General features: G+C 34.2%; 1 pseudogene; it reads right to left on the bottom strand.

Moving 5' to 3' along the window:
- Positions 1-6378: 6378 nt before the first annotated feature.
- Positions 6379-7700, bottom strand: LOC142612498 (aspartic proteinase CDR1-like; annotated as a pseudogene).
- Positions 7701-15136: the final 7436 nt, after the last annotated feature.

The following is a 15136-nucleotide window of genomic DNA, read 5'->3' on the forward strand; positions in this document are numbered from 1 at the left end:
AAAGCCTCGGGCTACTGCCTGCGTTGTTTATCATAATAGGATTTGTTTTGTTTCATTTTGTGGGTGGGTCTTATTAATGAGCCTTGTTGTGTTATAGTTGTGCTTAAATTTTTATTATGCTTGTGCTTAATTTTTTTTTTAATTTTAATCTTGTGTTTATATATATATTTTAGTTAGTGGTAATATATTGAATAAGTCTTTATTTATGCAGGTTGAGATTGGCAGATTATTAAAAACTTGTTATCGTTCGGTGAAACTACAACAATATTTTTTATATAAATCAGGTTCTATTTCTCATTTGCTTTACACTTGAAAGTTATTTTTTATTTTAGTCTTTATAAATATATTGTTTTATTAGAAATATCTACTAGAAAATATGCATCCGGATATGAAAAAAACTTAAAAAAAAAAAAAAAGAAAAGAAAAGAAAAATTATTTGAGTCTCAAAAAGGATTAATGGATAAATTTGTTATTAGTAATTTTTTAGTGCAGGCGGACCCCATGGTAGTAAGCATCCCCACGGACCCCACTTCTGTTTTATTTCAGAATAAAAATTGTAATTTTTTATCCATCTTTATTTCCTAATTTTATTTAGAAAAAAAATAATTTTGTTTGGAATAATTTATATAACTAGACTTATTACACTTGCTATAATGTTCTTTTGGGTTTAGTGTTATAATGCTTAAAAATGTGATAGAGAATTGTAAGAAGTTGAAACCCAATAGGACATTTGAATTGATTGAGATAAGAATTGTGATAAATAAATAAAAAAACTTTGAGATTTAAACAAAAGAAATAGGAGTATGATACTATGATATACTTTTTTTTTTTTTTTGAGGGGAGACACTATGATATACTTTAGTGAATGGATGGAGATATGTGATAATTGTATAGAATTTTAATAACAAAAATTTTGAAATGTTTTAAAGAATTTAAAAAAAAACCATAGAAATTTTGGGATAAGAATGAGTAATTTTTACATGAGAAAATGATTTTTGTTTTTTTTTTAATTTGGAAGAAGTAATTTTGTAATTTTTTTTATATAGATAGTTGAAGTATTTGAATTTAAATAGATAACAAATACATATAGGAATCAAACATTTGAATGTAAATGGGTGGTGAGAATAATTTTTTTTTTTCCTTTTGTATGTGAGATAGTTTTACTATTTTAATAGTTTTTGCTTTTTTGTAAAAAAAATAATAATAATAATAAACTAAATGATATGTTATTTCAGAATTTGTATGAGAATATTTTGGTACACTAAAAATTAAACATGAAACAGGGGATAATCATAAAAAGCAATATCAGTTCTCATCAGTCCCAAAAGTGTCAAAATCACCATTATTATAATATTTCCTCTGTTAATAGAAAAAAGCAAAGAAAACAAAGAAATTCAAATTTCAATGAATAAAGAAATAGTTATTTTTTTATTATTATAAAAAAAATAAGACAAGGAAGAAAAGAAATTTACCTATCAAACTGAGGTTGAACGGGGTCGAACCGTGATGATGTCATAATTAATTAAAGACTAAATATAGATATTAAATTTATAAAAACTAGCAAAATTGACTAATATATCTATATATGTGAGGGAAATTTAATGATTTTCAAGCATATATTTAATAATTAAATAAGAAAGTTAATAAAATAAAATAATAACCATGAAAATATTAAAATTTATGATTAATTTTGGAAGTAAAGTTGAATATCTTTGAAGGATTTTAATTATATATTTTTTTATTCCTTGTAAGAGATGGATAACTTAATTAAGTAGAATAAAATTGTGTTAAGTTGTTTTTATAAATAAAAAAAATTGCTAAGGGATTGGACCGCACGGTTCTTGACACCGGTTCGTGTGGTCCAACCCCAATTTTAGGGGTTCACGAAATTAACTAAAAATATGGCTCTTTATGCTTTAAAAACCGGTCTTCATCCCAGTTCTCGATTTTTACGGTCCGACCTCCCAGTCTGATTTGGTTCTGAAAACAGTGGTTCTGACTTGAGTATCACAAGGTTTCCCAAAACGATAACGGTTCTAGACTCGTCATGTCCATTTAAACATATGAGATAAGATCGAGGGAGAGTAAAGTTCTTGTAGAAATTTTGCCAAACGATTGAATTTCATTCTTCTTTGAAAATAAAAACCCGAAGGAACTGACAATAAAATTGAAGAAAATAAGCAAAACTGAAAAAGGAAAAAGAAAAATACGTACCTGGAAGAGTTCCATTGAATGTTGATTTTTAAATTATGAAGAAGTTTGAAATTTTAATTAACTTAAGATTAGTAAAAAATGTTTACCAATTCGTTGGCTTACCATATATAAAAATTGAATTGACAACATTTTTTAACTATGTTTTTCAATAAACGGCTATTAGATGAGACTATTATTATTATTTTTTTAGTTTAAGAATGAGGAGACTTACTACTAAACTTGATATAAAACTATTGTATTGTAATAATTTTATTATAATCCTGCAATTTACAGTATTATTTTTTGGTGAAATTTATACACTACTATATGTATATATATTTATTTATCTTTGAAAAAAGCATCCCTTAATATTATTAAAAATTAATCAGAGACATCAACATTCAATTGTTGTGGTGTGAAGGAAGGAACATTGTCCATTTAATTGTTGTTGAATTAGATACATTGTGAACGTATATTTTAACTTTTATTATATAGTATATAATATAATAATCTGTCATGAATACTAGCTAATAAATATTCATCTTGTACCACTATATAAACATTTTCGAAAGCCAGGATCCAATCTTACCTTATATCTTTTGTCGCAATCTTGTAAAGCACCTCAGCCCTTTTGATACATTCGTCTGTCATAATTCATCCTGTGCTCATTAAAGCAGTGCATAAAATATATAGCAATACATAGGGTCTGTTTGGATAGAACTTATTGCTGAAAGCTGAAAACTGAAAATACTGTAGCAAAATAATTTTAAAATGTGTGAATAGTACCGCGGGACCCATTTTTAATGAAAAAGTGGCTGAAAAGTGAAATTTGTGGGTCCGTGAACAGTGCATCCGTGCACTGTTCACGGAAGACAAGTCAACATCTGCGGCTGGAAAAAAAAAAAAAAAAGGCTTGAAACGCAAAACGCAAAACGCAGCCCCTTTTCAGTTGAATCCAAACACATTCATAGTGCTTGGAGTTCCAAGGGCGCTATCTTTTCCAATTTTCACAATGTTTGACTCAATTTCTAAGGCAAACATGAAATGGTTCTAGCACAATATCAAATTTGGAGGAATGAAGAAATGGGATTGGAATTGAAGAATGATGGAAAGATGTAGAGGTAATGTTAGAGAAAAGGATGGGTAAATATTAAGGTGGTCGATACCGTATTGGTACCGGTCAATATGTACCGTACTCGTATATATACTAGTATTGAAATGCTAACGTTTCATACCGGTTTAAATACAAGTTGTACCAACCATACCAGCTGAGTTCAAGCATTACCGCTTGGTATTGCTCAGTACAGGAAAAAGATTTTTTTTTTTTTTTTTTTTTAGTTTTGTAATTTTTGAATTTTTGTAAGGGCAGAATGATAATTTATTTGCATTAACTTGTTAGTATTATTTGTTTTCTTAGTATGCAGTGAACAATTAAGCTTTCTATTTTTATATTGTAGTTTTTAATTGATACTAAAGTCTAAAACTATGAATAATTTGTTCTCAATTGAGGTAATGTTTTATGATAAAATTTTCTATTTATTATATATATATTTATAAATATAAAAAATAATGGTAAACTCGAAATGGTACACCGGTATTGACCGGTACCGAAATATATCGTTCCACTGGTTAAACCCGATACAGCCACTGGTACGAGATTGACTCCCTTGGCAAATGCATCATCACTATCATAAGTTTTTTCATTTCCTATATCTTATAGCTATTGATTTTCTTCACTCAAGATTTTTTTTCCCGAGTTAAATTCAAAAAATAATATCAATTTGTGGACTTGAATGTTGATACCTTATATACAATTAAAGGATAAGAAACATTTGAAATAAGAAAATTTATTCTATAAAATTAGTTATCCTTAAATTATTGTTGCTTGTAGCTAGAACTGTTCTAGAATTAAACTTTTGGAGATATAATAATTTGTTACTCATGTGACTTGCAATTAATTTATTTAATGCATGTCTTTCGGATAGGGTCACAAGATTTATAATATTTTTTATGTTAACATTTGTTTTTCATGAAAACAAAATATTTTGTAGGATTGTAATTTTTTCTAAATGAAAATGTAAGAGGCATTGTATCCACAAAAAAAAAAATGTATGAGGCACTCTCCAATAGTCACATTATATTAGATTAATAAACTAATTCAAAGATTTTGGAAGAAGATATACATTCAAAAAAACATGGTAAGTTAGTCAAATTAGAGGGAGGTTATGGTTCCACTAAACATGACCAAATTATTTGTCACGTACCAAAACTTCATCATTTGTAGGATATTTTCTTATTAAAGGGTGACACATAACTTCATCTCTCAAGGTTATAAAGGCCACTTACTAATCAAAGTTCAAGGCATTCCATAAAGGTTTAGGATATTCTCTTACCTATGTTGGATTTAGTCAAGATTTGGTTCTTCTCCACCTTATCCTACTTAAGAGGTCTTTTGGCCTTTTAAGTCCCCACAATCTATCCACTTAAAGGGCCACATATCCCTATGTAGGACCTACCTACCATTTGGTCAAGTAGGGGTCCGCTCTAATACCATTGTAAGAGGCTCAAACTCTTAAGTGGCAAGATAATATCCCACTTAAAGGTTTGAAAAAGCCTCTTACCAATTAAAGTCCAAGGCATTTTATATAAGGCTTAGGACCTCCCCTTACCTAGGCAATATGGAACTTATCTTTTGGCCTTTTGGGTTCCCACATAATTGTCTTTTATCATTAGATCAAGACAACAATTGATTTTGGTATAAGTAGAATTTTAATTATATTTGTTTTTTCGATGACAATATATTTTACCAGTTATACTAGCTAGAACCCACATCTATGATGCGATAGGTTGTATGTTTGAAGTTTGTAAGGTCAACTAATTAGGTCCATGTGTATAAGATTGAAGGAGCATGTCTATCTATATCTATAGTAAATGAAAACAAAGACGTTTGATTTTCGATTGACCTCATTATATTTTTTCATATAAGCTTTTAAGGCCTCATAACTTTATATGTCATTATTATATTATATTTTTAATTAATTTTAAAATTATTTATATGTGTAAAGCTTTCATTAAAATCTTACCAACCATATTTTCTTCAAAAAGTGGAATATCTAATAAATGCCTATTAATATTTATCATAATTACTAAATTTATTTTTGATAAAAATAAAATAAAAGATAGAAGATAAATATTTTGAAAAAGTTTCTTGTACATTGCATAAATTACCAACAAGTAAATATATATAAGACTAAAACTATTTGACTTTTGGTAGACTTCATAATGTTGTGCTACACAATCTTTTGAACCCCCTTATAATTTTACATGTCATTATTTTCAATAATATATTTAATTGAATTTAAATTATTTTCTATAATAAAAAACTCAATCAGAATCTTGACAGCTTATATTTTTTATTTATTGAATAATAGTCAATAGAATAATAGAAGTGCTAAGTCCACAACATTTGTTGTGAAATTTTTGTGAAAATGTGGTGGACAAAGCACTTCTCATAGGGTAAATAGTTACATATACAAACACTATCATAATGAATGCCTAATGGTAATTACAAAAATTAAATATTTAATTGTCTTATATAAAAACGCAATTATAATAAATACCTATTATCAATAACCTACCATAATTATCAAATTTTATATTTAAAATCTCATATACAAACAAAATTATAATAAATGTCTATTTATTACTATCATAATTATCAAATTTCATGTTTATCTACAAAAAAAAAAAGAAAAAAAAAAGAGATAAATTCATTTTTTGAGATAAAAATAAACTCATATTTTATTAAAACTTCCTGTGCATTGCTCAGGTTGCAATAGTAAAAGGTCAATTATTTTTATTTTTTTTTTTGAGGGGGAGGTCAATTAAAAGTTAAACGACTTCACATACATGTGTATATAATTTAATTAATATTCTATACTAAACCCTCTATTATTACCATTTTGATACCTAACATTTCCACGGTACCATTTTAGTTCCTAATTCTTTTGGTATTACTAACATATTTCATGATCATATAATTTCAAAATTCCAAGTGTTCAGGGAAAAAAATTTGAAACATAGTTTTATAGATAAACTCCCATCACATATTATTTAAATATAATTCATGGTCAAATAATTTCCACATAAGCAGAGTCCTCACAAATTTAAACATTTTCATCTCTACTAGTGCTTGGTGCAATCAGCATGCTTGAAGGACACTTTCTTGGCCTCAAGGTCATACCCGACCAAGAAGTTTATCTCAGCCAAGTTCCCAAAGATAGCCAAATTATCAGGAGATGGTATCATGGTGAAGCATACCAAATCATCATCCATTCTAGAAAATGTATTGATTGGCTTCAACTTTACATCAGCACCAGTAAAATGAGCTGTGATAATTGGGATATCAATGTCACCTTTGGACCTAAAACAAGGACTAAGAACACCCTTTGGGTCTTTAACACGTTAGTCATATGAACAGTTTTCAATAAGGCCGATACCAAATCTTTATGAAACTCAGGTGGAAGAAAGGTGTAAGTTGTGCCTGAGTCAATAATCATGTTACCCACATTACTAGCACTGGCCTTAGAAGAAGTCCTATAGGCAAACGTTGTGTTCCCAATACTAATGCCCTCTAGAGTAACGTAATAGTATGTGGAAGGCTTTTTTGCAACTAAGGGTGTTGAAACCACTCCTTTGCCAGAAACCAAGCCATTGGTACCAAAGTTAAGCTTGCTTGAAACATTTGAAGTTGTGGGAACGAAACAATAAGAAAATTTTCCACCAATGTACTTGTTTAGTTGAGAGACTAGAGAAAGAGGGCCACCTCCTAGGCCAATTGTGCCAGAACTTTCCTCATCAAATATATCCTCATTATTGTTGCTGCAACCGAAAAAAATCCTTGGTACTTTGACCCGATGGCCAGTAGTCGAGCCAAATGTTAAGGTTTCAACACCAAGATCACCACTAGTGTATGAATTGTCTCCATAGGTATAATTATAGAAGCAAATGTTTCGTTCACCACATGAAACGGCTTTTCTATCCAAATTTATGCAAGACTTTGACTTGCAGGAAACATTACAATATGTTGAAGAATGATGAGGATCGAAGAGAGGAGGGTCTTGCTTGTAACATTTTATACATGGCTTGCATTGTGTCCATGTTAGATCACCACCTGTATCCACAACGCCAAGCACATCAATTGCAGGGGTTCCAAGGGAAATCTTCATGAGGTATTCTCCTGAGTTACTAGCTGTTACGTTTGATTGGATTGAATTGCAAGATTGTAAGCTTGCCTTGAAACGATTAGCCCTTGAAATGGAACGAGCAAAAGCATTATACAAGCGATCAAAATGGGTGAAAAAGGCATTGTAATACGGAGATAGTGTCGAATCACGATGTATGAGATCAACAGTGAAACCACTACTGTTAGTAGCTTCTGTGAATGAAAATACCAGTATTACTGCTAAAGTAGAGAGTAAAGGGTTTAATCTCAAAGCAGCAGCCATGACTTTGACAGTATGATAAGGAAAGGTTGAATGAGATGTGATAAAAACACATTGGGCTATACATGAGTGCCTTTATATAGTATTGTATTAGAAATACTGAATTGAATAGTATTGTATTTACCATTTGAAAGAATATACGTAGTGCGCTATATAGGAGGCGTATGAGTGCGGTACGAGTAAATATGGGAGTGTAGTACGAGTAAGAGTCTTGCTCTGAGTAAGAGTCTAAATAAGTAAACTAGTTGGGCGCAAGCCACAACACTATATATGTTAACGGCCCTCAAACTCAAGGTGGATGTGAGACCAACTTGAGGTTGTCAATCAAAGTACGAAGGCGTTCCTTAGGATGTGACTTGGTGAAGATATGCGCAAGTTGATGCAGCCGAGGGCGAGATTAGCTTGAGAGCACCATGGACAAGATGATAACGGATAAAATGACAATCGATCTCGATGTGTTTAGTCCGTTCATGAAAGACATCATTGTGAGCAATATGAACGGCACTTTTGTTGTCACAATAAAGAGGAGTAGCAGAGGATGTCGACACACCTAAGTCTTTAAGAAGCCATCGTAGCCAAAGAAGCTCAGATGTGGTATCAGCAAGGGCACGATATTCTGCTTCAGTACTAGAACGGGCCACATGAGCTTGTTTCTTGCTTCGCCAAGAAATCAGAGAAGAACCAAGAAGAAAGCAATAACCAGTGGTGGACCTGCGATCAGTGGGATCTCCTGCCCAATCAGCATCAGAAAATGCACGGAGAACAAGAGGAGACCGAGCAGAGTAGAAAAGACCATGGAAGAGAGTGCCCTTTAGGTAACGAAGAATGCGCAGAACAGCAGCATAGTGAGTCGATCGTGGAGCAGATAGATATTGGCTCACCTGGTGAACAGCATAGGAAATGTCTGGACGAGTAATAGTGAGATAAACTAGGCTGCCAACTAAGCGTCTGTAAAGAGAGGGATTAGACAATGGTTTCCCCCCTGAGGGAGTCAGATGCGCATTAAGCTCGGCGGAGTGTCAACGGTCTTGCTATCGGTGAGTCCGGCTCTAAACAAGAGTTCGAGAGGCATACTTGGCTTGAGTAATGTAAAGTCCATCGTAGAATGAGTGATTTCAAGACCCGAAGTAGGCGAGATGTCCAAGATCTTTCATCTCAAGCTGGCGGCGAGAAAATCTTTGAGTTCTTCAATGCCCTTTGAGGTCATCACTAGTTATGATCATATCATCCACATACGGGGAGAAGTAAAATAGTGCCTTTGTCGGTGCGACGAAGAAATAAGGCGAATCATAATGATTGGCCATGTAACCCAAACGAGAGATGGTAGAGGTTGAACTTGGCAAACCAAGCACGTGGAGCTTGTTTAAGGCCATAAAGTGCACGTCGAAGGTGACAAACCTTGTTTGATTCAACGGAGAGAGACCGGGGAGGAGGTTGCATATAAACTTCTTCACTCAAATCCCCATTAAGGAATACATTTTTGACATCCATGCGGAAAAGATCTCATTTGCGGTAGCGACAACGGCTAAGAGGGCACGAACGGATGAGATACGAGCAACGGAGCAAAGGTCTCTTCATAATCAATCCCATACTCTGTGTAAAACCTTTTGCAACAAGACGAGCTTTGTAGCGCTCGATGGACCCATTAGAGCGAGTCTTAATCTTGTAGATCCACTTACAACCAACCACGGATTTCCCGGGGGAGAGTGACCAAGTCCCAGTATGGTTTTTAGATAATGCATCAAGTTCCTCTTTCATTGCAATGCGCCATAAAGGGTCGGTGGAAGCCTCGCGATAGGTGTGAGGCTCGTGCAATGTAGCAAGGGCGAGTGTAACAATGATAGTCAAGTAAATGTGCGGGAATAGACCTTACCGAGTTGAGTGACGAGGTGGAATGTCTTGTACATGATCTTCGGGCGAAGCGGGGAGCGGGGGAACCGGGGATCAAGGTTGGGTAGCTCGTCTTCGACTGTTCATCTTCCACCTTTGTTCATTAAAAGGGGAACTAGGAAAGGGATCGAGGATTTCCCGGTGGTTGGACGAGAGAAGTTAATAGGAGAATCGGGGAGCGACTACGAGAGGATCGGGATCGGCTATAGGAGGGTCGGGAGCAGCTACGAAGGAATTTGCGTCTCATGCAGGAAATAGATCTAAGACAAAAGAGGAAGATAAAGAAGCACGGAAGTGAGAGAGCTCGACAAAGAGACGATGTTCCCAAAAGACAACATTGCGGGAGACACGAAGACGATGAGAAATAGGATCATAACACTGATACCCCTTTTGAGTTTCGCCATAACCAACAAAACAAAAAAGTCTGGACCTAGGCTCGAGTTTGTTATGCTCATGTGGTGAAGAAGAACGAAACAAGCGAGAGCCGAATGAGCGTAGGTGGTGATAGTACGGAGGTGACCCAAAAAGGCGCTCATATGGAGTTTGATTTTGGATGACGGGGTAGGGAATGCGATTAATAGTATGAACGGCATGAAGAAACGGCTTCGCCCCAAAAAGGAGCGAGGGAACTTTGGCGAGAGAGAAGAAGAGCACGAACGAGTGTCAAGAATATGACGAAGTTTTCGTTCGGCTCTACCATTTTCGAGAGGTACCTGGACAAGTTAGTTAATGAACGATGCCATAGGAATGCAAAACGGCTTGGAAAGCATATTGAGTGTACTCAAGAGCATTATCGAATCGAAAAATTTTGATACGTTTAGAAATTTGAGTTTCAACCATTTTGCAAAATTAGAATACACTTGATAATTCAGAACGATGTTTCATATTAAAGATCCAGCTATAGCGAGAGTAATCATCAACAAAGACAACAAAATATCGAGTTCCACCAATACTAGAGACAGAAGAAGGTCCCCAAACATCAGAATGAATAAGGTCAAAGATATCAGTGGATATAGATTCACTAGAATTGAAAGGCAAAGCTGGTTGTTTTCCTAATTGACATGAAACACAATCAAAATTTCGTAACAACCTTGAACCTAGCAAACCTCTAGAAGCCAATTGTTGTACACGGGAAGAAGATGCGTGACCAAGTCGAGCATGCCAAAGAGCAAGAGAAGGAATAGAGGAAACTGCAGCAGCTGCGGCAATAGAAATAGGAGCAACAAGTGGAAGACGAAGGTTGTCCACGGGAAACATACGCCCAACTCTGGGACCGGTCCCCCAGCTCTGTCCGTCCTTGGATCTGCACAATACACCCCGAGAATAATCAAATATGATTCGATAACCCAACTCGGCTAATTGTCCCACGAGAAAACAAATTGTAAGAAAGGTCGGGAACATTAAAGACCCCGAAACGGAGAAGTTGGAGGTTGAAACGAGAACCCATATTATGACCGAGACATTGTGGAACCATTTCTTTGTGCGAATAGTAAGAGGGTGTGGTGCGGGTTTAAGTTCGAGAAAATAAGGACGAGTGAGGTGTCATGTGATTGCAACAAGCGAGAATCCATAAGCCAAGAGGAAGGAGACATACCGGACAAAGGCGAGAGAGAAGAGGAATAAGATGCATTACCAACCATATGAATGACATTGGCGATGATGTTTTTAAGGTCATCTGTGGTCATGGTGAAAGTGCGACACGAAGACTTAGGCGTGCAAAGACGGGAGCCATTGGTTGGACACTCTCAATGTTAGCAATAGTGGCGAGAAGAACTGAAACGAGTCGGTTATTGCGCTGAAAGCAAGTCTCAATATTATGGCCAAAACGTTTGCAAAAATTGCAAAAGCATTTACTAGATTGTCTGCGATGATTGTTGCAAAAGGAAGAAGACCTGTCCTTATTCTTCATTTAGAAGCAAAATATGCAAAAATGGATTGCAAAAATGAAATCTACGCGAAAAACTGAGTAAGGAGAACCTGGACTGAAAAAGTCAACTCCAGAAAAGTCAACGGTCAAAGTCAACGGTCAACGGTCAAAGTCAACAGCAGATGACGTGGCTTGCTGACGTGGCAGCTGACGTGGCTAGGGCTGACGTCAGCAGGATCAGTATGGCGAGTGAGCAAGCGCGTGGCGGCGCGTGGCGGCTCGGTTCGGCGCGTGGAGGCGCGTGGGCGCGTGAACTGCAGTGCAGAAACTTCTGGCGGCGCGTGAGGGCGCGTGGAGACTCCGATAACTGTGAGGTTTTCACGAAAAAGATAGATCGGAGCAAGACGATCTTCGTGGTACCATCGAAAAATTTTTCGGAGCAATATTCACGGCGGTGCCGAAAAAGGCAGTGGTCTTTGCAGTGTTCAGACTCCTCAATGGCGGCTGCTGCAGATCCGGAACCTGAGGACGATGTCTGGAAGACTCAAAGGTTCAACGGTGAAAGGCTGCGGCAGTTGTCGTGACAGCGGAAGCAATATTGAGAACGGAGTTACACCAATAAAAACAAGATTGCTAAGAAAAGGTCAGAGGAGTGGCTCTGATACCATGTTAAATATTAGCATTGATACACCATGTTGAATATGCTATTATGGATGCGGAAGCAAAAGTATAAAGTATAGAACACAATAACACAAGAAGATTACGTGGTTCAGCCTAACGGCCTACATCCACAGAGGAAACCCTAAAGGGCTACATCAATAATATATTAGAGTGTAGAACAAATCATGTGTTACAATGAATCATAACATGTGTATATATAGTAGACTAAACCCTAAACTAATAGACTTCTAGTACAAGTAGGAAACTTGGTTTGCACACAAAGTAGAATTAGGTTTGGGCTTATGCTAATGGGCTAATATATTTCTAACATACAGAATTTATTGGACTTAGAGGCTCAGGCTAGAGCCTTCAAATTCAAATTAGGTAATAAATTTAATTTGGTAACCGAGGTCCATTTTTCACGTTATCATCATCTTCTCTTCTTTCTGTATACACTGTGAAGGAGGTCAACTCCATTTACCTGGTGCACATATTTTATCCTAGATTAGTCTAGTTAGGACAGAAGCTTATTGCAGACCCTTTTTTTTTGACAAGGAAGCTTGCAGACCTAATAATATATATTTTGACCCAAAAAAAATAGTATGGTAATGTTTACAGCGGAAATAAAAATAATAACAGTTATCACATTTTTAGGGAGTAGCTTTAGTCTTCTATATTTATCAAAGTTTTAGTCTTTGTGTAATTTCTTAAATGATTTATTATAGGAGCATAACTAATTTCACACTCATCTTTGTAACTATATGACAGACTATGATAGATTAATTGGTTGTTTGCCACCTACAAATGAACTTACTACTTTTTTTTTTCTTGACACTCGCAGTCAGCCATATCAGATAATGGTACAAATTGGTTTTAGTCATAGAATTTTTCTTCTTATTAAAGGAATGCAAAAGTTTAAGAAAAGGGGGGAAAAGTTCCTATGGTTTTTTTTTTTAATTATTAAAAGATAGATAAAAATTCAACCTATGACATCCACTTCATGACGATTGCTCTTTATGATTAGACTAAGATACCAATTGATTTTAGTGTAGGCAGGATTTGAACCCCAAACTTATTCGATGAAAACAGACTTTATGAGTTAAAATAACTAGACCCACATCTATGATAATATAGGTTGAATGTTTATGGTTTGTAAGGTCAATGGATTAGGTCCATGTGTGGAAGATTGAAGGAGCTCTCTATCTCATATTTTGTATTCCACTTTATATATGTTTCACCAATCAAACCTTTCCGAGTGTTTACTTTTTCCATTATTAAACTTTAGTGATTTTATAAGGAATGAAAATAGTATAAATAATAGAGATGGATTCAAGTTACACTTGGTGTAACTCTTATAAACTTACACCTTTTTTACACCATAGATTTCTAAGAGATCTAACGCTTAAAAAAAAACAGCATTAAATGCTATTGTTTTCTACCTTATTACCTAATTAATACCAGCATTCTCTCTCTCTCCTTATTTATTGCTTTCCACTAAATAATATTTTCTTCAACACAATCTAACAAAAAAAAAATTGAAAAATAATCCTATTTTCATTGATTTCACAAAACTACCCAAAACAAGAGTCAGCAAATTACTTTCAACTTGCTCCTTAAAATAAATAAAAAAAAAACTTCAAATTTGAGCCTATCATACACTAAACAATCAAACCACACATTTCATCAAAAAGCAATTGAAAGGTAGACCTATATATAGTCTCTTACAAATAATAATATAATAATTGGGAAAAATAAATACGTATATGTTTTGAACCCAAGTGACTGTTATGTTTCCAAGGGTAGGTGTTTGTGTTTGTATCATCCGCGAAAAATACAAAATACAATAAGATTCATACAATCTCTTACAAAAATAATAATTGGAAAATTAATAAAGGAGTCTCTATATCTCAAATATCTTGGTCGGGGTATCTCTTAAGTTTCAGGATTTTCGATTAGCTCAAGTGTCTCATGTTAGGCTTCAAGGCAATAGACCAGCTCATATATTGGCAAAGCATGCCAAAGATATATTTTCAATAGTGATAATTTTGTAACATGGATAGAAGAAAATTCATCGCTAATTGAGTCAGCTATTATTCATGATGTATTGAATTTATCTTCGTCTTAATAAAGTTACAAGTTTCTTATCAAAAAAAAAAAAAAAGAAGGAGTCTCTGTAAAATAAAAGAAAAAAAGGGTTGGTATATGTTAGCTTTGGACAGATTTCAATTAAACAAAGTTCCTAGAGGACAAGCAAAAAAGATTAATAAAATATAATTCACTCCAACTAGAATATTGACCCGCTATATATTTTCATAGCAGTTAAGTTTAAGCTTGGTCACTTACTAAAAAAACTCTTAAGCATTCCCATCCGATTTGATTGTTTAGTGTGTGATAGGCTCAAATTTTGAAGTTTTTATTAAGTTCTTTTATTTATTTATTTTAAGGAGCAAATTGAAAGTCATTTGACTCTTGTTATGGATAGTTTTGTGAAATCAATGATTATGAGATTATTTTTCAAATTTTTTTTTTTTAGATTGTGTTGAAGAAAATATTATATGGTGGAAAGCAATAAATAAGGAGAGAGAAAGAGAGAGAGACTGCTAGTATTAATTAGTTTGTAAGGTAGAAAACAATAACATTTAATGAGGGTTTTTTAACCGTTAGATTTCTTAGAAATCTACGGTGTAAAAAATGTGTAAGTTTATACGAGTTACACCAGATGTAACTTGAACCCATCTCTTTTTATTTTATTAATTTACTTGAGTTTACCCAAGATCTATCATTGGGTAATGATTTTACTAATAAATTTTATGGTCACTTAATTTCTAAATTCCAAGTGTTCGAAAATTGAAACATTCTTTTTTTTTTTTTTAAGAATGAATACTGTGGAGGACTCTTTTTTCGGCCTACATGGCATTACTTCATTGGCAACCCATGCCACATCAACATATTATTGATTTTTTGGATAAATCTCTTTAAAGCCCAAAATAAGCTCATATCTCATTCAACTACATGGATTGGG

Source organism: Castanea sativa, chromosome 1 (genome assembly GCF_040712315.1).
Source record: "Castanea sativa cultivar Marrone di Chiusa Pesio chromosome 1, ASM4071231v1".
Lineage (NCBI taxonomy): Eukaryota > Viridiplantae > Streptophyta > Magnoliopsida > Fagales > Fagaceae > Castanea > Castanea sativa.